This window comes from Xyrauchen texanus, chromosome 39 (assembly GCF_025860055.1).
Source record: "Xyrauchen texanus isolate HMW12.3.18 chromosome 39, RBS_HiC_50CHRs, whole genome shotgun sequence".
Classification (NCBI taxonomy): Eukaryota; Metazoa; Chordata; class Actinopteri; order Cypriniformes; family Catostomidae; genus Xyrauchen; species Xyrauchen texanus.
Genome location: NC_068314.1, coordinates 26,652,917 through 26,675,863, shown reverse-complemented (window position 1 = coordinate 26,675,863; position 22,947 = coordinate 26,652,917). Strand labels below are relative to the sequence as shown.

The 22,947-nt window shown below is 37.0% G+C and overlaps 1 pseudogene; it reads left to right on the top strand.

Moving 5' to 3' along the window:
* LOC127632371 (calcium-dependent secretion activator 1-like) overlaps positions 1-22,947 on the top strand; it is a 160,082-nt pseudogene that overhangs the window by 16,209 nt on the left and 120,926 nt on the right.

Below are 22,947 nucleotides of genomic sequence, written 5' to 3'. Positions count from 1 at the left end.
GTCCATGCGCACTCCCTCGGACAAAACGATGAACCCTAGGAACGGAACCGACTATGCATGAAAAGCGCACTTCTCCACTTTAACAAACAGCCGATTCTCTTGAAGATGAAGCACATTCCTGACATGCTGGACATGGTCCTGGATATTCTGGAAGAATATCATGATGTCATCTAGACAGACAAACACAAAATGGTTGACCATGTCTCTGAACACATCATTCATTGAATAATCTGAAATTTGGCACAACCAAATATTCGAAGTGCCCCCTATTGGTGTTAAAAGCCATCTTTCACTCATCCCATCAGTGCTCCAACTGGACGAACTAATTAGTGGCATGATCAGCATTCCAATGGAAATGATCACACATAACACAGAAAAAATAAACAAACAAACAGAACAAACTGGCAAATTCACAGTGTAAGTAATTTATTGATATGTGATGTTTTTTTTTTGATAATACATTGTTTTAATCTTTATATATATATGTGTGTGTGTGTGTGTGTGTGTGTGTATTACATTTATATATTTTATAAATTAATAAAAAATTATAAACATTATTATACAGTATATTAGATAATAAAGATATGCATATATAGGCTTGATATAAGCAGACCGATATAATTATGTTCTATTTAAATATACTATAAATAAACAAAATTAAACATTAAAGTGTCATAGTCACATTGTATATTACTGCATATATTTGAAGAATCTCAATATTAACTGCATTCAATTGTATGAAGTGAAATTTTGCATTTGCCCTGCAGGTGCCTGCATAAAACATATGTCCTTATACAATGCTTTTACTGTAAGTGCTCTACGATTACTCCACAGCACTCATAAATGCTTTTGGGAAACAGCCTGTTATTCTAAGATGATTCGTTTGATAATTTTTACAATCTACTTAGGCTTCCTATGCTTTTGGGAAATGAGGCCTTGGTTGCTTCAGCAGTTGCATTTTGCCTGTAACCTTTGCTTTTTATGACATCTAAAGTTGGTTTGAGTTTCAAGGATTAGGATAGGGAGGTTGGATTTGTGGAATTAGAACCTGATTTAAAAGCTGAGCATCATGTGTTTTTCAGATCACATTTGTTTTTTATGACTGTATCGGTTAGGTTTAGTTATAAGGATTAGGGTAGGGAGGTAGAGTTTGTTGATTTAAAACGTAAAAAAGAGCATTAACCTTAAAAACCTAGGCAATGGGTGATCATATATAGTTTATATGTAGAAAAGTTATATAAAAGAATCCGGATCACAGCCATGCTGATATTCAGTAAAATAGCACTCATTTGATATTGCTTAAGTAACATAATTAACAGACAAATTTATCCAATAAATAAATAACTATAAGCAGCATCTCATTCAGTTAAATCAATGGTGAAATGAAAAGCAAATTGTGTTTGCATTGATCCTCTGATTAAAAATTCACTGTGTGTGTGTGTGTGTGTGTGTGTGTGGTTGTTTGCCAGAGAGACAGAGAGAAAGAACAAGAAACTGTGATTAAAATATAAGCAAACTATTGAACAACATTGAATAGCATGTTCATCTCACGAAATTGATAAGAACAATGATTAAAAAAAACCTATAAATATATGCCCTTTCCCAGGTTTATGTTGTCATACCACTATGCTGTAATTTCCATAATCTTTTCTTTTTGTCCTGTACCACTTATTTCAAGGTAACTTGACCAACATTGCAGCTAACCTTCTATGCATCACAGAGGACCATGAGTCACCTATGCATACTGCCTTGAACCACACCTCCCTCTTTCTGTATGTCAAGTCAAGTCATTTTTAATAGTATAGCGCCTTTCACAACACACCGTTTCAAAGCAGCTTTATTTCAATGCAGATCAGGCATTAACAGAAGATAAAACTGTAATTATGACTCATAGACATATAATCTATAATGTCTATGAGTCATAATTACTATGAGTATAATGTGTAATTAGATAAAATATGATTGTGAATTGTGTTTAAAAATAATTAATTAATTAATAGTTGTATTTATAACCCCAGCGAGCAAGCCAAAGGCAATTAATGGTAAATGGTCTGCACTTATATAGCATCTTTTTAACTTTAGTGGTATTCAAAGCACTTTAAACTGTGTCTCATTCACCACACACACATTCACACACACATTCACACACCAATGATAGCCGAGCTGCCATGCAAGGTGCTAGCCTGCCATTGGGAGCAACTTGGGGTTCAGTGTCTTGCCCAAGGACACTTCGGCATGTGGGGTCGTGTGGGCTGGGAATTGAACCACCAACCCTGCGATTAGTGGCCAACCCACTCTACCAACTGAGCCACAGCCACCCCAGGAACACAAAACTCCATAAGATGTTGGGAGAAAAATAACCTTGGGAGAGACCAGACTCACTGTGTGGGCCAGTTCCCCACTGACTAACATCATTAATATAATGCCAATATTACTTATGTATAGTTCAAATCATGGTTTAAAATTATTAAACTAAGTAAGGGTTAAGGGACAGTGTTTAAACAAAGATTTTGTATGAACTGTAAGATTAATGACCAATGTCTTTGAAGTCCATCCTGGATTAACTGCAGAAGTTCACATAGATGCAATCGTCCTTGTTAATTGGCTGATAAAGGCATTTGTTGGCAATTGATAGTCTATGTATTCCATTTCAAGAGTGTAGTCCATCAATAGATTGAGGTGATGCAGGCAGAGATGCTCAAAAAGGGAAAAGACATAAGAAAGATAGAAATCAATATTTCACAACCATTTTCACTGTTAATAGCATCTGTATGTCAATCTGTATGTGCACAATAACTGAACTGTTGCTAAATCAAATTCATCTGTTTTCTTATTTAGCATTTGTTCTATCCCTCTAATTAGTTGTTTCACACTATAAAGCTCAAATTTTAAACCGAGCAGCTTATTTGAGTAAATTCTTATGGCACACTAAAGAAAAAGAAAATGTGAGGGAGGAGAGAGATGCAGAATAAGCTCTATAATTATCAATTCCCTGACTCAGTTATGAGACAAGAGATTTAGACTGCTCTCAGCCTCTTAATAATTTGTGTGTTGTGAATGTTAGCGAAGCGGAGAACGCCTCTGTGTCGTAGATGGAACATGAATACTGGCTAAGCAGAACATTAACAGAGCTCTTCAGACATTAAGAAACGAAGACAAGGCTTAACTGTTAAAAAGACAAGTTTTCCAACACAAAGAGAATCTTTTTATAGTCATATTGTATGTAGCAATACATTGAGCAAAACACATTAGTAGCTGTAGCACACGGTACTGACAATTGTGTTGGGATTTTGAAATCTAGATGCTTGTTTTACATTTCTTCCAAATCAAAGTCTCTATAATGTCATGAAATGTGCAATGTCTCCTGTTACAGTTGTCTAAGGGTTTTATGTGGCCTCATGGATGAAATTTCATCTGTTTCTGGAATTTGAAATGGGTAAGATCTCTTGGGGTTTTGCAGATTGACATCATATCCACATTCATCCCTACAAACTCAAATAATAGCATTAAGTGAAAGTCAAACTGATCTGTCAGCGCAAAAATAAGCAATAAACGACTCAAACAGAACATTATTGCTGAGTAATTCTGGTTGGCATGTCCATTTTTTACTCTTGTGAATAAAGATGTTTCAGGCTATAGCTAACAGATGCTATTAACAGTGAAAATGGTTGTGAAAAATGGATTTCTAACTTTCTGATGTCTTTTCATTTTTTGAGCATTTTTAATTATTTATTCATAAGCTTCTCTTCTCTTCTCTTCTCTTCTCTTCTCTTCTCTTCTCTTCTCTTCTCTTCTCTTCTCTTCATAGATCAGCAAGCAGCAGCTTCAAACAGTTAAAGAACGCTTTCAGGCCTTCCTGAATGGAGAGACTCAGATTGTAGCAGATGAAGCATTCATCAACGCTGTCCAAAGCTACTATGAGGTATGATGCAACAAGTCTGGGCTTACACTTCCAATAAATGTCAAACTAGCTGATCTATCAATTTGTTTTCCCAATTATCTGTATATATATATATATATATATATATATATATATATATATATATATATATATATATATATATATATATCTGCAAATAAATGGTAAAAACAAGTTTTTAAGGAAGAGTTCAATTCTGCCATTTTTTACTCACCCTCTTGTTGCTACTTGGCCTTTTGACTTTATTTTGCAAAAGGAGACATTTTAATGAACAACCCTGTCTGTCTTTGGAATATGATGGCAGTTGATAGTGATTCATTTTAAATCTTTAAAAGTACACAAATGTATAATAAAAGTAGTCCATGCATACAATAGGTTTTGTTAAGAAACAATGCAAAATTTCAGTTATTCTTAGAGAAAATATTGACGAGAATTTAATTCACAGTGACTTGCCTGTTCATGCAAGAACTAGCAAAAAAACAAAAAAAACAAAAAAAATGCTCTCACATGGACTAGCGAGCCACCAACAAGCTTCTCTCATTGACCTCATGAACGTGCATCAGACATCAATACCAGGATGTTCATAAAACTTTCTCCTTTTATGTTCCACACAAGAAATAAAGTCATGTGTGTTTGGAACAAAATGAGGATGCGTAGATTATGACATCCGTAATATACATTTTTGGGGTTGACTTACTGTTTTAAGAGTGCTGATTGGGGATCAAATCATGATGTATAATAAGCTTATGTTAACACTGATCTTACAGTAAATGAACTTTTCCTGAGTTCTTTTGTATAAAAAAACAGGAACCAACTTTCCAGTAATAAAGTAAATTGCTGTAGCAGACAGAAAATCATTGTACCCTGCAGGTGGTAAGACAACAGTGAAATTGAGCTGAAGTGTTTTTTTATACAGAAAAAAAATGATATACTTTTTATAAATAAGTTTAAAATATGTACATTCTTGTGAGACAAATAAGCTTAGCAATTTTATCATACATATGGGTGGTCTCCACTCATTGTGGCTGCATGTTGAGAGTACATCAACTTTCCCTGCAAAATGAATTAATCATGGGTGACACATGTAGTACTCCTGAGAATAGAACATTTCTACAATGGCAATGGTTAACTTTTGCTTTTGTGTGATGCTGCATCAACTCTGATCCACTAAATTAACTGGCTTTGTTCAAGTCAAAGATATTATTTAACATCACTGAATCAAAGTTAATACATTATTACAGCAACAAAATTAAATTGAAAGGTTTGATCATGTAGTGCTCCTTAAGGTAAATTTTAAGTTTTTTTAAAAGTGCACCTTTTAAGGGAATAGTTCACCCAAAAATGAAAATTCTCTCATGATTGACTCGCCCTCATGCCATCTCAGATGTGCATGACTTTTTGTGCAGAACAACAAATTAAGATTTTTAGAAGAATATCTCATCTCTGTGGGTCCATATTATGCAAGGAATTGTGACTAAAACTTTGAAGCTCCAAAAAGCACATAAACACAGGATAAAATAATCCATAAGACTCCAGTGGTTAAATCCATATCTTCAGAAGTGATACGATAGGTATGAATGACAAAAAGATCAATATTTAAGTCAATGTTTACTCCAAATCTCCACCTTTTACTAGCCCCACCTTGTACGTATGCACAAAGAATGTGAATTGCCAAACAAAACAAAAGGAGAAGAATGTGGAAGTGGAAGTGAAAGTGGATATTTAGAGTAAAACAAGAACTTAAATATTGATCCGTTTCTCACTCACACCTATCATATCACTTCAGAAGAGATTGATTAAACCAATGGAGCCTTATGGATTACTTTTACGCTGCCTTTATGTGCTTTTTGGGGCTTCTAAATTTTGATCACCATTCTCTTGCATTTTATGGACCTACAGAACTGAGATATTACTCTAAAAATCTAAATTTGTTTTCTGCAGAATAAAGAAAGTCTCACACATCTGGGATGGCATTGGGGTGAGTAAATGTTTTAATTTTTGGGTGAAATATTACTTATAGCATTTATGAAGTAAAAGTACTCTGGACCAATGGTGGTGCTGAAAGGCTTAGTAAGGCACCTTACTTTTGAGAACAACCAATCAAACCCTCTGTTCCTACCATTAACATATTACAGATTAAATGGGATTGTTTGGAAGATGTTAAGCTGTCTACCTTGTGTTGATTTGATGAGCAGAATAATCCATGTATATGCTAAACAATTACAGTAGGTAAACAGGGGCACACAATCTTTTATAATTTTGCATATAGTGTATATAAATCGAAAGCTACTTCAATACGAGATTAATAGAATATGTATTTTGCCTAATAAGATACCAAGACTTTGCCTTTGTGAAAACTAAATAATCATAAAGTGACATATAATGGCCTTTAATGATAGTTAAGGTGAGATATTATCTTTTGTGACCTAGAAAAGGTGAATAGGAAAGGAAAGGCTGGGATATTGGGTAATTTAATGAGGTGAAACTAATGAGCCAAATGCCTTTGTATTCAGTCACAGCCAAAGCCAGCTTTTTAAATTAAATTAAATCCTGATACACTTATTGAATTTGTGCTGGATGTTCTCTCTGTCAACTCATCTCCCCTGCTTATCCAGGAATGTTTTTTATTTAGTTAGTTTTATTATGAATCAATATAAAATGAATATTAAACCTTAAACCCTTTGCTGATTGTTCACAAGTTATTGGCAAGCTGGACTACCAGATGAGTTATGAATCAGGCCTTGACATAATCTGTCTATATGACACAGGGGAAATATTTTCATTTAGATCAAAGTACTTTTCAAGTGCCTCAGTAACGTTTAACGAGGTCATGCTGACCTGAAGCCAATTCTTCTGAAACCAGAAAAACTGCTTTATTGGGAAAAGAGAGAAATAGCCTGGACTAGAGGTACTTGCATTGGCCTCTATTGCCTTTAGCATCACTGGGTTTATTTACACTTGGCAGCCTGCTTGGTTTAATAAACCTTACACTACAAAATGCGTCTTGCATCCTGAAATCTATAATCTGATGCTACTATTACAAGGGAGTATTTTGTATTAATTTGATGTCAACAAAACCTAAAATAAAATAAAAAATGCATTGGGCTACAAAAGCGTGAGATCACTAAAAAGCCTCTATTCTGCATTTTAAAAATGTAATATGAGTTTTAATTACAAAAAATATCATCAGCAAAACAATTTTGAAAAAAAAAAGTTTAATTTAATTACATTTCTTAATATTTTGTATGTTCTCTTTTGCTTTAAAGACAGCACATACTCAAGCTGGTGTATTACTTCTAATGCAAAACCTGATGTTCCATGTTTTCCCAGCATGGTTTGAGAAAGCTCCAAAGAGCATCTTGTATGCTTCAATTGAAACAAGGATATCTGACCTTTTGTACAAAGGATTTAAAAGGAATATTTTATGTACAATATAAGTTAAACTCATTCAACAGCATTTCTTTGTTGAATACCACAAAAATGTATTTCAACTTGTCCCTCCTTTTCTTAAAATAAAAACAAAAATTGAGATTACATTGAGGCACTTATAATGGAAGTGTTATGATGAGTCATCGGAGTTGAGATCCATGTGCAGCTTTATTAATAATAATGAAAACAGGTAAACAGGCAAAGGTCAGTCAACAGCAGTAGCGATATCCAAGGATAATCAAAGGGGTGGTCACAAACAGGCAAGAGATCAGGGCACACAGCAAACAAGAGTAGTAGTCCAGGTAAACAGTAGTAAACGTAGTCAGGCAGCAGAGAATTGAACAGGGGGAAATCAGGCAGGTATCAAACACAGCTAGGTAACAACAGGGAATAATGCTCAGAAATGTATGCAGGGCAAAACAAGACTTGGCAATGATAGCAAGAGAGAGAGTCCTATATTGCCGAGAAATGAGGAACAGGTGAGCATGTAATCAGAAGCAGTTACGGGGTTATGAAAAATGTAGTTTATAGAGTGAAAGTCAATACTCAGGTGATGGAGTCCTCTGGTGATGAGTGGAAGGAACAACAGAGGCGGGATTCATGGCAAGTAGCTCTCGGTTCCCGACATCATAGTTCTGTTCAGCGGAGCAGGGTTTGCATGAATAAAAGGCACAGGGGAATAGTTTAGGAGGTGTTCAGTTCTGTTGAGAGAGTATGGCTCCGATTCCAGTGTTAGATGCATCGACCTCAACAATGAATAGACGATCAGGATGGTGAAGAATGGGAGGATTGGTGAAACAGGTTTTGAGATCTTTGAAGGACTGGAGAGCAACTGAAGACCACATGTGTCGTGAACTATTCCTCTTAATCATGGAAGTGAAAAGGCGCAGCCACAGTACTGAAGCCCCTTATGAAGTGCCTGTAGAAATTGACAAAACCTAGGAAATGCCTCAAATCTTTTAATGTGGTGGGTTGTGGCCAATCCAGAACTGCTCTCACCTTGTTCTCGTACATAGCTACACCCGCTGGCTGATGATATAGCCAAGAAACAAAACAGAGGTTTGGTGGAACTCACATTTTTCAGCCTTGGTGTAGAGTTTGTTGGTAAACAGTAGTAAACGTAAGCAGGCAGCAGAGAATCGAACGAGGGAAATCAGGCAGGTATCAAACACAGCTAGGTAACAACAGGGAATAATGCTCAGAAATGTATGCAGGGCAAAACAAGACTTCGCAATGGTAGCAAGAGAGAGAGTCCTATATTGCCGAGAAGATGAGGAACAGGTGAGCATGTAATCAGAAGCAGGTACGGGGTTATGAAAAATTTAGTTAATAGAGTGAAAGTCAATACTCAGGTGATGGAGTCCTCTGGTGACGAGTGGAAGGAACAACAGAGGCGGGATTTGTGGCAAGTAGCTCTCGGTTCCCGACATCATAGTTCTGTTCAACGGAGCAGGGTTTGCGTGAATAAAAGGCACAAGGGAATAGTTTAGGAGGTGTTCAGTTCTGTTGAGAGAGTATGGCTCCGATTCCAGTGTTAGATGCATCGACCTCAACAATGAATGGACGATCAGGATGGTGAAGAATGGGAGCATTGGTGAAACAGGTTTTGAGATCTTTGAAGGACTGGAGAGCAACTGAAGACTACATGGGTCGTGAACTTTTCCTCTTAGTCATGGAAGTGAAAAGGCGCAGCCACAGTACTGAAGCCCCTTATGAAGTGCCTGTAGAAATTGACAAAACCTAGGAAATGCCTCAATTCTTTTAATGTGGTGGGTTGTGGCCAATCCAGAACTGCTCTCAGCTTGTTCTCGTACATAGCTACACCCTCTGGCTGATGAGCAGTTACGGGGTTATGAAAAATGTAGTTTATAGAGTGAAAGTCAATACTCAGGTGATGGAGTCCTCTGGTGAGTAGAATGAACAGCGGAGGCGGGATTCGTAACAGGAAGTGAATGGGGCTGATTTTTGGAGGCTTTAAAGGCAAAAATGTGAAGCTTATCATTTTATAAAAGCACTTACCTTAATTCTTCTGTTAAAACTTGTGTATTATTTGAGCTGTAAGTCATAATTTTTACTTTCATTTGAGGGTTTAAGGGCTTACTGCATTAAATCGGCATGGGAACTAAGTTCTAAAATTCAACATTAAACCGTAATTTTAAATGCGGTTTCGAACTTTTCAACACAACTTTTTATAAATGAATGTATTAAGATATTTCATATCCTGTAATAAAATGCTGCAACAGTAAGTTAAATATTTAATGTTATTGTAACATTAGATTTCTGGTTGATCATAGGTGTTCCTCAAAAGTGACCGTGTGTGCCGCATGGTTCAGAGCGGTGGTTGCTCAGCCAATGACTCCCGTGAGGTCTTCAAGAAACACATCGAGAAGCGTGTCCGCAGCCTACCTGAGATCGATGGCCTGAGTAAGGAGACGGTCCTCAGCTCGTGGATGGCCAAGTATGACACAATCCTCAGAGGTGAGGAAGACCTATGCAAGCATCAGCAACGCATGACAGCCAGTGCTGCTTCTGAGCTAATTCTCAGCAAGGACCAGCTCTATGAGATGTTCCAACAGATTCTTGGCATTAAGAAGTTCGAGCACCAGCTGCTGTACAATGCTTGTCAGGTAAGCAGTGGACATTTAAGCAAGTCGCTCCACTGTTAGCACACACTTACATTTGAAGTTAGAAGTTACATACACTGTCTTTACAGACAGATTGTTTCCCTTTTAATTGACTATATCACAATTCCAGTGGGTCCGAAGTTTACATACAAGATAACTGTGCCTTTAAGCAGCTTGTAAAATTCCATAAAATGATGCCAAGCCTTTAGACAATTAGCCAGTTAGCTTCTGATAGGAGGTGTACTGAATTGGAGGTGAACCTGTGGATGTATTTTAAGGCCTACCTTCAAATTCATAAATCAGCCAAGACCTCAGAAAATAAAATGTGGACCTCCACAAATCTGGTTCATCCTTAGGAGCAATTTCCAAATGCCTGAAGGTACCACATTCATCTGTACAAACAATAGTATGCAAGTATTAACACCATGAGACCATGCAGCCAACATATCGCTCAGGAAGGAGACATATTCTGTCTCCAAGAGAAAAGTGCAAATAACTCCCAGAACAACAGGAAATTACCTTGTGAAGATGCTGGAGGTAACATGTAGACAAGTATCTATTTCCACAATAAAACGAGTGCTATATCGTCATAACCTGTAAGGCTGCTCAGCAAGGAAGAAGCCACTACTCCAAAATTGCCATAAAAAAGCCAGACTATTTGCACAGTTAGACAGTTTGCAAGAGCACATGGGGACAAAGATCTTACTTTTTGGAAAAATGTTCTCTGGTCTAATGAAACAAAATCGAACCGGGCCATAATGACCATTGTTATGTTTGGAGGAAAAAGGGTGAGGCTTGAAAACCGGAGAACACCATCCCAACAGTGAAGCATGGGGTTGGCCGCATCATGTTTTGGGGGTGCTTTTGCAAGAGGTACTAGTACACTACATCATGAGCAAGGAAAATTATGTTCATATATTGAAGCAACATCTCAAGACATTAGCCAAAATGTTAAAGCTTGGTCACAAACGTGTCTTCTAAATGGACAATGACCCCAAGCATACCTCCAAAGTTGTGGCAAAATGGCTTAAAGACAACAAAGTCAAGGTATTGGAGTGGCCATCACAAAGCCCTGACCTCAATCCAATAGATAATTTGTGGGCAGAACTGAAAAAGCATGTGCAAGCAAGGAGGACTACAAACCTGACTCAGTTACACCAGTTCTGTCTGGAGGAATGGGCCAAAATTCCAGCATCTTATTGTGAGAAGCTTGTGGAAGGCTACCCAAAATGTTTGACACAAGTTAAACAATATAAAGGCAATGCTACCAAATACTAACAAAGTATATGTAAACTTCTTACCCACTGGGAATGTGATGAAAGAAATAAAATCTGAAATAAATCATTCTCTCTACTATTATTCTGACATTTTACATTCTTAAAATAAAGCGATCCTAACTGACCTAATGCAGGGAATCTTTTCTATGATTAAATGTCAGGAATTGGTAAAACTGAGTTTAAATGTATTTGGCTAAGGTGTATGTAAACATCTGACTTCAACTGTATGTGTCTTAACCATTTGCAACACAACAAGATTCCTTAGATTAACATGGAAGAGATTGTCACTTGTGGCTTTGTTGCGTTATGCTCGGTTAGGGCATAAAAACAATGTCTGATTATCAGAGTCTGGTTTTGAATGTGTAAATGGATTTTTGTTATAAAATTGTTTTCTTGTTTTGGATGAAAATGACTAATCCCAAAGCACCCTGCAAGAGTTGGCCTGAAAGAAAGAGTAGTTGTGTGTTTTTTCAAATCACTTGTGTAGAAACTGGAGTAGACAACATCTGCTGGAACCAGAAAAACACCTGTCTTACTACTTGTATCAGGCTGAAGGAGAGTGACAGGACCTTAGCTGAGGATGTGTGAGTTTGTAAATCCTCCTTCAGTTAGAAGAGCATATATTAGGCCAGCTACAGAATTGTGCCCATTTCAAACACAAATCAGAGGGCCGCTCACTTTGATATAGCTTCCTTGAAAATCATTTCAAATACAGAAATTAATCCCTGTCCACACAGTCAATCACTTTTGGTTAGAATGACAGAATGACAAGATGCTGTCAGATTCAGTATAGGCTCCATGTAATGTACGAGTTTTGAGGAAAATCTATATTAACAGCTTACACGCAATCATGTAAAACCTACAAATATTAGGGAATTGTAATTTCCATGCCTGGGAAAGGCATAAAAAGTTCTATATTTCATATAAATATCTCTAGTTATACTCAGCTTCAAAATATTGTACTTTATGAGTATAAGTTCTATAAAAGAGTTTTTAAAAGTCCTTATTCATTAGCCACAAACTACTGGAAAAGTAATGGAAAAGTCATAGAAATTAATTCGTCAAAAGGTGTGTAAACCCTATATTTACAAAGACAATAGAAAAAGTGGCGAATTAGTGAATCAAAGCAAGAAATTATTTAGAAAGAATGAATAGAATATAGGAGCACAGTAATGGCTACAGATGGAAGAACAGGCAATGACTGGGTTCCAGAACAAAAGAGAAATAGAGAAAGTTCTAAAGGGAAAAAGAGAGGGGCGCTTAACAGTCACATTTCTAAAGGGTAATCATAGTCTTATCTGTGTATATAGCTAAAATGAACTACAAGTTCATTGATGAATAAGCCACATTTACCTACACATTTTAAAAGAAAAGCACTCATTAACTTCAGTTCACATGCAAGAACTACTGCTGCATTGCACATTGATAATATAACTCACACATTTTCTTGTTTTGGGGGACTAAATGGACCATTTGTCCATTTCACATTTCTGGGTTGGGAATGCCTGTAATAAACAATAGCAGCAAAATTGGCACAGAAAATAAAATAAGATGTTTAAAAACGATAACATAGAAAATGTGATTGCAGCTATAAAAAAAACATTGATTTTGGCATGAAAATTCAAAAAAGCTAAAATCACCTACCTACCTACCTACCTACCTAACAATAAACCAACCAACCTACATACCTACTCACCTACCTACCCATCCATCCATCCATCCATCCATCCATCAAAACAAGAAAATAATAACATGTGTGCATCAAACTCAGTAAAAATTGTCATATACATTTTATCTATACTAAAGTTCGACTAAAACAAGAAACACCAGAATTTCATTAAGGCTTTTGCAGAATTTGGACAATTATGAGATTTGTGGCCAGTGAGAACACAAAAGCACTGGATCCGGAGTGGGTGCCAGTGTAGGAGTCTGCTATTCATAAGGCATTTTAATTTGAGCCAAGCAATTTAACCATGTGCCATCTTAATTATCTTTTTATTAGCCTTATGAATCCTACTTTCTATGTGGGGATGGTAACAACCTTGTAACCGTGGCAACATCGGTCACACCAGCCGGGTCTTAAAATCAAAACAAACTGCACCACAGCCCTGAAGTTGCAAATGTTGGTGGATTTGATACTTTCTTTAGCTTAATCTCTCTATCATTCTCACTACTAATGTATGCAGGGTGGTTACATCTTTTATTTTTCACAGCAGATCATTATTTCTGTTTTTCTACTGGACTTTCTAGTTTCTTCCTTCTTTTGTTGATAGGCAGTATCTCTATTTAAACAGCTGTGTGTTGGCTGTGTGTACGTGTGTCAATGTGTTTAACAGCATTCAGCATCAGTTCATTGGTTGTCTCCCAGGAAGTAGAAGTTTAATCCAATCTATCGACTATTTCCTGAGGGTATTTCAGGATACCGGCTGTGGATGGCAAGTGAGTGACAGGCAATTAAAACAGAGATAGAAATCGCTGCAACACAGATCAGTCTATAATTGACAAACAAGGACCTGTGATTCATTTCAGGCTCTGTAAATCCCTCAAAATGGCACTTTTGAAATTTGGGACTCTGGTGCTTATGAGCTCAGTTATATTCCCTGGGGGGTTTATGTACGTTTCAGTGTATATATTAAGTTACAATAAACATCAAAGAGACCTAATTGGTTTATTAACGAAAAAAAAAAATATATTTTTGAGTTGCCTTCTCAGTGCCTTGCCTGCTGAGTTTGTGGTTTTCCAAACCATGACAAACTTATGTACCATTTGTCATTTATCAAGCTTCTTAACTAATACAGATAAAATGGGGCAGATATAATCATATTTCTTGGTTCTAGTTAGCACTATAGCTACTGCATTTTGAACCAACTGAAGTTTATTTATTAAACCTGCAGGACATCCATCTAGCATTACAATAAGGTCATGAACGCATTAATTAGTTTTTCGGCATCAGAAACAGATAGCATGTGTCGAAACTTACGACTGTCGAAACAATATTTCTAAGGTGGAAGAATGCAGATCAACAAATATTGGGAATGTGATTATATAACACCTACATTTTTTGCTTTAGAAGTTGATTTTATAGTACTTCTATCAAGAGCCTGATTATATTTTAGTTTTATTATTATTATAATTTGTTTTTGAATTTTTCATTCCAATAATTAGCACCTCTGTTTTATCAGAATTGAGTAGAAGGAAATTACTAGCCATCCAATCTTTGATATAATTTATACACTTTTTTTTTTGTTAATTTGTTAATTTGGAAAATTGTGAAATTTAGTTGGGTTTTGAAGAAATATAAAGTTGGGTATCATTGGCATAACAGTGAAAATTAATTCCATGGTTCCTGATAAGGTCTCCGAGGGGAAGCATATACAGTATAAGAAGAAAAACAGAGGACCTAAAACTGATCCCTGTGGCACTCCATACTTAACTTTAATTTCAGCTTACAGTTCCTCATTTACACAGACAAAGTTGTAGTGGTCAGAAAGAAAGGACCTAAACCAAGCTAATGCCTGTCCACAAATGCCAACATGATTCGCAATCCTATCTAAGAGAATGTCATGATCTATGGTGTAGAAGGCAGGACTAAGAGAGATCTGCCATTTAAGCTTTTATTAGAAATCCCCAATGATGGCATTTAACCTTTCCAGGAACGGGGAATCTCCTTCTTGCAATGCCACCTACAGACTTGTGGAGAAAACACAAACACCACAAAACATGAACACAACACAAATACGTGCAAAAGCACATACTGTAACACAGTGTTTCCCAACCTTATTTCTGCCACAGCACACTTTTTACAATTAAACAAATACCATGGCACACCTCTATCCCACTGTGCCACATAACCATCATTGATACTTTTCCTTTTCAAGAACTTCCATGTTTTCTGTCCATTTTACTCGTTTACTCGTAATGTTTGAAATTAGGCTATCCAAAAAGCAAGTCAGGTAGGTACGGTGTATAATGAAATCAAGCAAGTGGCAAGAGTGCTAATTGGGTAATGAAAAAAAAAAACATTTGCATAATTTCTTATTTTTAGATTTGTTCTTGCAAATTAATTCTTCCAATGCCACAGCAAATGTATATATATATATATATATATATATATATATATATATATATATATATATATATATATATTTATATATTTATATATTTATTTACAAGGCTCCATACTAACATTTAAGAGTGGTTGCACCAGTGTTAAATTCTACAAATGGTCGCACCAGCACTTGAGTTGGTTGCACCAGTCCAAATGAAAGAAATGTTGTTTTCTTTCACGGTTTCTTTCTTTTTATCAGGATCTTGATTATTAAAATACAGTCATCTTTGTAGTCGCACCAATGTGACCTCTTGCAAAGTTTAATCGCGCTGTTAGGAAATATTGTTGAAAAATTAGTCTCTTATTTTGTGGAACCTGAAATTTTCCACGGCACACCTGACAATCTTTCCTGGCACACTAGTGTGGCCTGAGGTTATGGAGCTCTGTTCCATGATATTTTGATAGGCCTTCTAGCTGGCCTTGAGTGACTAAATCATGCTTTAAGTCATGTACGTAATTTGAAAGCAAAGAGCGAGATATCTTGTTGATGAGTCGGCTTTCACTTCCATATCACCATTGAGAAAGAGTCCCTTATGGATTTAAAACCAGAGATGTTCTGCATGATCATGAGATTGATTAATTTAACAGGAACGGAGGACTGATTTTCACTTCAAGCTAATTGGTATGTGCTTTTTGTGTTGTTTGAGCAACATCAGGAGTTTTCTAAATGTAAATCAGGCGAAATAAGCAATAGGCCTGAAGTTATGGAGCTCTAACATTGTTTTAGTGAAGTTGCAAACCTTATAGCCTAAATAAATACATTTCTCTGCGCTGATATGTGTTTTTAAAATGACAATTAGTATTATTAGTTGACTGCCACATAATGTATGAATGCATACAGTGTCTTATTAATTGTGAAACTGCGTTTTCTTAATGGCATGAATCGCACTGAAGGCCTAGACTTAAAATGCACAGGCCGTGGCTGGTTTCCAGTGATGTGCACCTCAGTGCAGGATGATATTGGATGTGTGCATCTTCATTGTACTTTGGACTATGTATGTGCATCATGTGGATGTGTCGACAGCATATTTTAGTGTCGATAGCATGTTTTGTCTACTGATATCATCGTTGATTACTTGTGAAGCAGTCACAAAACAATTCAAGCTTTGCCAAGGAAATGTCATTAAAGGAAATGTGGCAGTTAAAAACACTTGGACCTGATCAAAAATGTAAGTAAACAGTTCCATTCATTAATATTTCAAATGTCATGGTATGATAGTTTATGGTACTGACACCTTGTCTACCACGGGCGTGTCTGTTGATGTGATCGCGACGACTTGAGGCGATCTGCACCAGGCACGTTAACACTAACTTTCTAAATCATTAATTTGTGTTGTTGTTGTCAGTAGTAGAACCAGCCCTTGCAATAGAGGGCTAAAAATAGAATGGGAGAGCCGTTTACTGTTTATTGCAACAGACACTTCCATGGTAGACAGCATCATTGATTATAATGGATTCTATTGCTTTTGATGGAACACACCTCTCATGTCCGGTGTAGACAAGGTGTGAGTCTTAAGAGTTGTGCTTGAAGCACCACCTTTTGTAAAGGTGTGAATGTGCTGATGACAATCATTTGCATGGCTTTCTATATGAAAGGGCCATTTGTTGGCGATTCACCTGTCATAATCGCATCGCCTTTAGTGTGCAAAGGCCTTGAGTCACTAGTTAATTAATCTCTGGGCTTTCTTGGTCCAGATGCACATTATGAGTCAGGTCACTTGCCGTTTAAACCATTCGGCCTAGCAGGCGCAGACACACATAGAGATTTTGTTAATTAGTGTTATGCCATTCTGCCAAGAAGGCCAAGGCTAGCTAGCATATGTAACTGGTCCTGATCGCCCCGTTCCGAACAGGACTTGAACCAACATCTCCGGCGTGGGAGGCGGGTGCTTTAACAAGGAGGCTAAAGGCTACAGCCTCTAGCGTCAGTCGCTAGTGCACCTGTTGAGGTCAGGAGAGTGAGGTTTACACACTGCACAGCTATCTACCAGCTGGCTCCCGTTACACATACACTCAGTGTATATGGCTTTTCGGACCAGCAGCAGTACACAAGTCTTGGTGGTAGATCTGCTTGTTTGGGAGGTTGTGTTTTGTTTAATAAGTTTGTGCAGCTTCCCTGCTTTTTTGAGGTATTATATTTCTTTCCAATTGTGCGGCAGCTTGTCCTATATGCTTGATGTAGCATGTTTTTTGTTTTTCTATTTGGGCAGCAGCATGTCCATATGTTTAAATCTATGTATCTGTGTATGTTCTAGCAGATGCAAGTCTCTCTACTTGCTCTGCAGCAGCAGCAGCAGCAGCAGCAGCAGCAGCAGCAGCAGCAGCAATATAGCAGATCTAGTCTGCCAAGACCAATGTCCTATCAATACGTTATACCCACATTAACATGAAGAGTTACTCTGAATGGCACAATCTGATAGGTTCTTTGAACTTGTTATTTGTTAGCGTATCATTGTCTTGATCACATGTGGTATGTCAAGACAATCGGCTCAGATGGTGTAACTGATAGGTCCTTTGACATGAAGTTGGGTAGCAAATCAACTAACATACTCTCTCTCTGCCTAACATTAAATTTGCTCAGTTTGCAAGTAAGTCAGTTTTACTGCAGTGCACTGCAAACGTTTTCTCTGAAGCCCTCCACTTCTCCAGCTCCACTTGTCTAGATCTGCTACATTTAAATTGTGCTGCAGCATTTCATACATACTTGATGCCGCATTTCTTGTGTTTTTCTAATTGTTCAGTAGCAGCAGCATGTCCACATGCTTATGTTCTAGCAGTAGCAATTGTCTGTATTGCTCTGCAGCAGTAGCAGCAGCCTAGCAGACCTAGTTCACCAAGACCAATATCAATATGTCATACCAACATTCAAATTCTAAATCTTTAACGTTTTCATGACTGAAATCAATTTACTCAACATACTCTTAAGTGTAGATTTTTTATTATGTTTAATAAATGAACTGTCATTATATGGATGATGGAATTAAGCAATTAATAATAGGGATTGTGGTGGTGTATGGCAAAATTAAAATATTTTTTGTGTTTTTATTAGTGTTAATTGATTTTACAATATTAATTTAGTTTAGAGAAAAATAATATTTAATCAGTTGAAAAAACTATTCTCCACATCAGGGACATCAAAGAATAAGGAATAATTAGTCAAAATTAATTATGTAATCATTAGGGTTTGGTATCACATATAACGTCAATTTACGATACACATCATGATACAGAGGCCACATTAAAATACGTATTGCGCTACAAGTTAATATTAAGCCGAATTTCTCATGAGCATAATTTAATATAACAGTTGTTTCTAGTAAACATCTGTTTATACCAGAGCATGTGAGCAGAGCGGAAAGCACCTTTTTGAAGATTCCACTCTGCTCGCTCTGTGCCGCTCGCTCAACCCAGAATGCGCTTTGTGATATGCTGGTTTGGGAATCTGCGAAATAAGCAATAGGCCTGAGGTTATGGAACTCTAACATTGTTTTAGTGAAGTTGCAAACCTGAAAGCCTAAATAAATGCAGAATTTCATAGCAGAATCATCTCACTTAATCGACCGGCTGTTGCTTTCGATTTCTGCTCGGGATAAAGTGGCACATAACTGCTGGTCAGTTTCCCAAAGCCAAATCCACACCTTAATGATAAGTGAAATGTAAAAAAATTACTCTAGATTAGTGGCTGCAGATAACATCTTTGACATCGCTTGCTGCATTCATGCGGAGAAAAAAATCTATTAATGTTTATACACTAGAAAAAAATTATAATTTGTGTCATTTGTGAATTAAATAATTTTCATTAATCATAATTTCATCTAATATATATTGGTCAAGATCTAACTTTATGCAGGACAAATATTTTTTATTTGTTAAATCCATGGTTTAACCTTGCTGTACATATAAAAAGCACATGCACAAGACTTGACCGTTTGATGCATATAAAGTCCAGATTAACTTTATAATGCTTAAAATATCAAGGAAATACAAAGGGGGCACATGGAATCTACTAATATAATAATTATTATATAAATAACCACAGTCCTTTAGATTGAATATGATTCATACATATAAAATTGTAGGGAATATTAATAAAGCAACAACACTGAAAAAGTGAAAAACATTCACTGCTCTTTTCTGGATAAATTACTACACCCTTTAAAACTGATCACAAAATTAGGATGAGAAATTGCTAATTTTAATTTACAGACCCAAAGTCTGATAGCATTAAATCAGAAACCTATTAATGTATCAAATCTACAGTATAAGCATTCTGCAGAGACAACTGAAAAACAATGAATTTCAGTTTTACCTGCAATATTTTTCCTGGTACCTGTCCATTTTTTCATTATAGCCATAAATGACTTGAACAAACTTTGAAGTTAAAAATATTGTGGTTTTCTGGATTGCTTGTATCACTCGGGTCCAGTTTAAACTGAAAAGCGCAATTTGCACATATACAGGTTTCTGTGCCAACGCACATATATTTTATCACTTGTAGAGGCATGGATGACTTGTTTAAAGTAAATACAGGTAATTTAGAACTGAAATTTTATTTTAAGGCATTATTTGAAGATGTTCAATGACTTATGTGCTAATAGATAAATATTTGACTGATTACAAATGATAACAAATGTCTGGTTGTCCCGATTATCTAACAGCAGTTGAAAACCAGTCCAAAATAAACAGTGACATTTTATATAAAAAACACAACATTACAATCACATAATTTCAGATGTGTATGTTACTAAGCATGTGATAATTTAATAAATGTTAGCCTATAGTCTATATTTCACCCAGAGGGGCACCTCAGCCCATGTGGGCAAAGGGCCAGTTGCTTGGGCCACTATAGCCACTGTATGTGCTTGGACAAGTATACTACAGAGAATCTTAATGCCGGAGTGGGATATGTGCGAACGCTTTTTTACCGGTGAGCTTGAGCGGTACTAGTTATTAAAGTGGAGTGTCACACCACTCTGCTTCGCTCATATGTTCTGGTTTATATGTTCTGGGTAAGAACAAAACAGGTCGCAACATATAATGGGGAACAATGCATAGTACCCAGATAGCGTGAAACACCCAGATAGCGCGAAACACTCAAGGCATCACCTTGACTAACTTGTTACCCAGCGCGCGTAAAATGAGGGGTAAAATGAGGGAAATTCCAAACGGAGCCGATATTAGCTCAAAGTATTCCTTAATGCGATGCACTTGGTTGGATTGCAAAACCATCATGTAGAGATCCAACAGCTGACTGAAAATAACGAAGTGCTCACGTGTTGTTTCACCATCACTCTGCAGGGAAATTATTCTCTTATTCCAGCTCCCTCTTTCTGTGGCCTTGCTCACTAGTCCATGCATGATCCCCTCCACCACGAGCAATACACTTCGAATGGGGAGGGGACAGAGAGAAAGCCAAAAAACGCTCAATTGCCTTATTCTTGTGCATTCTCCCAGAACGACACAGAAAAAACAATAGGGAAAAAGGGGCCAATTTGTTACTTTACCTTCAACGACGAATACTCTTATACAGCTGTTATAATGCAAGACATGCATGGTAACTCTTTCGCACACTTGTTTATCACAAAATGACGGCGACTAACACGAGGGAGAATCCAATGTACATTCATACTCCAATCTTCTCAGACACAAAGCCGAAAACTGAGCTCCAATCTTGAGGCTTTGGAACTGGAACAAGTGGGGATAACACCTCGTGGTGAGAAATTGCGGGCCTCGAACAGCGCCACTGTCCCCGTCAGACCCTTGTAATGTTTGCAGAAAACCACATTAAAATTGCTCTGAAATTGTGCTGTATAAAACGATGTGAGTCACTTCTTAAATTGCATCCTGTGGTGCCTCTCAAAATGTAGAATAATATTTATCCTCGCTTCGACGTTAGTCGTTGGTACAACATGGGCCAGACGAGATTGTGCACTGAAAACAGAAAATCGTACTCGATTTTGCCAAAGCGAGCACTTTTATAGAGCCCGTGATATAGCTTCCTAGGGGCGTTGCTTAAGCGCCACTAGCCAATACATTGGCATGATTGTACAAGGGCTTCAGACCATGTGACACTCAGGGTGTGTCCCAGTGCGATGATGCAGCTCGAGTTCCTACGAAAGGGAACTCTTCATATGCACATTCTGTCAGAAGCACTCGCACTGTACTCATGAGCGACAGAGCGCCATTGAACATCTCAATCGAATCAGACACGGTCACCAGCTGCTTTTCTTTTGTCTGTTCTTCAAAATGTAATCAAATGTGTTCCTTCAAGCACGCATTTTTGTGTCTAAGCAACTACATCTCTTGTCAAATGTCACTCTTGCCCTCTTCAGACCTGAATTTGGTCCGAAATGTACAGGTCAGTGAAAAGATGAGCTAAATTATCTGCCACTGTACGAAAAATAGGGTGAGAGTAAAAGAAGCAAATATCACTGGCTTTATCTCGACAAATGTACTGTAAGATGGAGGTTCATTATGGCTTTGCTGTATTTGGAAATCATGTGAGTCATGTCTTACTCCCAGCTGCTAGGATCAGCCAAAAAGGCAAAATGCACAAATATATGAGATTTGCAGACAGTAGCAAGAGTATCATCTAATTTAAATGTGGTGGTGTACTACTGCTCAGGTGATCGAAACAGTCAACTTGCATTGCATGAAAGACATGATAGGCTGCTACACTCAAACTTTTAATGTGTTTTAATGTTGATATGGACGCAGCGGCACTGATACACATATCAGCATGATGAACATAACAATGTATCGTTGTATCAATTTTTTAAACACAGCCCTAGTAATTACTTATATTTTGTCACAAAACTTGAATTCCATCCATCCATCCATCCATCGTCAACCGCTTATCCTGTGTACAGGGTCGCGGGGGGCTGGAGCCTATCCCAGCTAACATTGGGCGAAAGGCGGGGGACACCCTGGACAGGTCGCCAGTCCATCGCAGAAACTTGAATTCAAAGTTTCAAATTTTTTGTTTATCTCTCTGAGCATGTTTTTATTTATTTATTTATTGTTATTATGCAAACAAAGAATGTGACATTATTTACATGTAACAAATACAAAATAACCAAGGCAAACAAACATACCAAAGGCCAACATGACAAGTCTGTCTCCTGTATGTATATATATTAGTGTGTGTGTGTGTGTGTGTGTGTGTGTGTGTGTGTGTGTGTTGTGTGTAAGTGTATCTGGGTGTTGGGGTGGAAGCATATAAACAAAAGAATATCTAGAAATGTATAATATAACAATATTAAAATCAACAAATAATAATGACAATAATAATAAACTCAATTCATTAAGAATGGGGTGGGGGGGGGTGGGGGGTGGAGGAAGAGGGCAAATAATAATAATTGTAGTAGTAATAATAATATTACATTATTATAAGGCTGCCTCTTATCCCTCCATGGCCATATCGTGCTCTCTGAGCATGTTTAATGATGGTGAATATCTTTGAAATTCAGTGAATTCCTCTTTCTGTCATTCCAAATTTCAAATTCCAGTTCAATATCAATTCAAATTTCACTTTGAAATTTGAGCCAGTCCTTGAATTTTTCCCAACTCTGATTGGTTGCTCTTATAAAG